This window comes from Etheostoma cragini, unplaced genomic scaffold, assembly GCF_013103735.1.
Source record: "Etheostoma cragini isolate CJK2018 unplaced genomic scaffold, CSU_Ecrag_1.0 ScbMSFa_3086, whole genome shotgun sequence".
In the NCBI taxonomy this organism is placed as follows: Eukaryota; Metazoa; Chordata; class Actinopteri; order Perciformes; family Percidae; genus Etheostoma; species Etheostoma cragini.
In genome coordinates, this window is record NW_023267317.1 from 1 (window position 1) to 3166 (window position 3166).

The 3166-nt window shown below is 43.8% G+C and overlaps 1 non-coding gene across 1 annotated transcript; it reads left to right on the top strand.

Annotated features, from left to right (window-relative positions):
* The first annotated feature begins 2846 nt into the window (after window positions 1–2846).
* On the top strand, window positions 2847–2920 carry trnat-agu. Its single transcript has one exon. It is a non-coding gene; the product is annotated as a tRNA-Thr (tRNA).
* The last annotated feature ends 246 nt before the right edge of the window (window positions 2921–3166 follow it).

Genomic DNA, 3166 nt, shown 5'->3' on the forward strand with positions numbered 1-3166 from the left:
ACTTTTCTGGTATAGACACAAACTGCATTTCGTTGTCTTTGTACTTGTACTCTGCACAATGACAATAACGTTGAATCTAGTCTAATAAAAGAAAAAAAAAGATGGATGTCTGTGCACAAGAGGAGTACACAAAAGTTTGCACCGTTTGGGAGGTCATTTTCTCTAACTCCAGTAACTGAGTGTGCTCAGCAACTTCCTATTATTTAAACTTTTGAGACCTAAGGTCATTTTTATAGCTCATTGTCCGTCTGCTTCTATTTTCTATAAAAGCTTGTAAAACATCAACCCTGGTGTCAGCGATGAAGGATGCCTTTTGTTTTTGGAAGGATTTGGACAATCGCAGGGAGACCCCAATTGATGCTCCTCTATTTCTACCACAAAGGAAATCTAATGTTTTATCAAACTGGGTAAGTAATGTTCCTTGACAAATAAAGCAAGTAACATCACTCAAAGAAAGCTACGGCAATGGCTGGGAATCAAACCCATATCGACTGCTTCTAAGGAAGCTATGCGCATATACCACCATCGCTGGACAGTACTATGTTTACTGCAAATCTGTGATGTGTCATTGGTTTGTTACCACTGTTATAGCCTTTCATTGTTCAGCAGGATTCAAACCCGGATTGCACGGGTAGACCTGAATGGTCTACCCGTGCACAACCTTTAGTACAAAACTAAAGTAACAAGACAATTTTATAAAATGTAAGCAGTAGAAAATACCAATATTCGTGTTAAAATGTAAGGAGTACAAGTAAGTAAAAATGTCTGAAAAATCAACTTGAGTACAGAAATGAAGTATTTGTACTTTGTTACTTCTCATCTCCGATGACGGTAAAGAACAATATGTACATGGTTTGCAGAACTGTACCTTCTGATAGACATAAGGCCACTTGGGTTATCTTTGGGTTGCTCTATGGTCTTCTGCAGAAGGATAAATCCCATAGTTGGCCCTCTCCAGGTTATTTAAGCAACAAACATCCCTGGGTGGACTTGAACCACCATCCTTTCGATTAACAGGCCGACTGCGCTGACCTATTGCGCCACAGAGACTGCATCCGGCTGATGTTTTGAACATATTGAAGATAATTCCACAATGTTTACCCAAATTACAGTCTATCTCTCATTTGGTACGGACAATTTTGGATACAGATGGACATTTTGGACAGAAACATTGGTGGATCTTGAGTCCCACCCCAGGTGTTAGCCTGCATTGCACATTGGGGTACAGAGTCGGTAAGATGCCTTCACATCCCCTGCAAATTTAACAATCCCTTGATTTTGGCGGGTACTGGATGTAGTTATCCACGTAGGAACATCTTTCCACTGATGACCGGACACCATCTCCAGGCTCACAGTGATCTGAGACATTCTTCTGCAAGGCATAGCTAGTGGAACACGCACTGTAAGTTGTGACAAATGGTAGCACCTGCCACTCAAAGACGTCTGGGGGATTTTCTCTCCTCCGGTCACGCCACACAAAATGCGTTAGGGGCTTGTCTTCAGGTAGAAGATGGACCTGATGAAGCATCACCTTTATGTCTCCGCTGATCGTGACAGGCTGCTCCCTGAAATGTAGGAGAACTCCCAGGAATGAAGCACCTGGGGTCAGTCCAGGTAGGAGGGAAGCATTTAGGTTCAGCCCTTTGAACTAGTATGAGCAATTAAACAAAACACGGTTCTTCCCATTGTGGCTCAACATGTGGTGCGGGATGTTCCACAATTCCCTGTCTTGGGTGAGTGCACTGGATTCTAGCTTGATCACGGAGCCTGCCTGAACTAACTTCTGTATCTCTTCATTGTAGGCCATAGCCCGATCAGGATCCTTGCCCAACCATCTCCAGGTACACTGCTTCTTTAGGACCATGGAAGTGGGCATGTCCTTCTTACGGATTAGTGGTGTTGCATTGTAATGGTTGCCCATGTCCATCTTTGGTAGCGGCTATTTTATGTATGGGAACATGCATGAGTGTATTGTTGTTTTTCCCCTGTATGTAAAAAATGTAAATGTTAGGGATTCTTTGAGTGCTTTAATGTGTTTGAATAGAGTGGGTGTGTCTGATGTTTAATTAGTTGTGTCTATAATACACGCAGTTACACTGCTTATGCCATGGTCTTCTTTTTATTTTATTGGCATGTTTATTGAGCCAAATTAGAGGCAAGTAGGGTGTTTGTGGGGTTGAGGGTATTCTGGGGTTGTGTAAATAAAGTAGGCAGGACTACATTATAGCCGATAGATATCAGAGATCCACCCATTACATTAATTTTTATGTATTGTACTTTTTCCTTGCCGGGTGAGTTAGGGAAAATGTTACAGCATAGCGGAGTATTCTGTTTACCTCCACACGCGTAGTCTTCTCTTCAAGCAGACTGCCTCCTGGTCTTGTCTTGACCTGGTTACCACTTTCTCATTTTTGTATGACAGCACATCCAGCTGCTAGAGATTCTCAACAATCTGGAAGAGCTCCATGTTGGAAGGAACAGTGGATTTAAGAAGGCACTGTTGCGGCCGTAGGTGTTGCTCCGCGATCTGTGCTCGGCCCTGAAGCGTTCCACCCCAGTCTGGTTCGAATGGTGAGTGGTCAATCTGGTGGACCGAGCTTCACTGGCTCTATGGGGGTGAGATGTGGATGATTTACACCGATGAGAAGGAGTGGCGTTCTCAAACTGCTGAAGGGAGAGACCTGCCAGGTACTTTTACCTCTTCTGCAGACTGACTGGATAGGATTGATCCGCCTAGCCTAGGCGAGCTAAGCCGTTACTCCGAATATTGCCAGTCATTATACTGTATGTTTAGCTTATACAAGGTAAAAGACATATTAAGACTTAACAGGATTGCTACCTGTGGAGGTGCTGTGGCTTAGTTGGTTAAAGTGCCTGTCTAGTAAACAGGAGATCCTGGGTTCAAATGCCAGCAGCACCTTGTTGTTGGAGAGATTACCTCTGTTGGCGTGTCATCATTACCTCTGGGGATGAACCCGGATGTGTGGCCACGAGGAACTTGGTGTGAACAGAGTGCAGTGCAGTATTGTGCTCTTTGGATACTTTATTTGAATGTAGCCATATCTAAACAACAGAAAAGCGTCCAAAATGCAAAGGCATATACACTCACCGGCCACTTTATTAGGTACCCCATGCTAGTAACGGGTTGGACCCCCTTTTGCCTTCA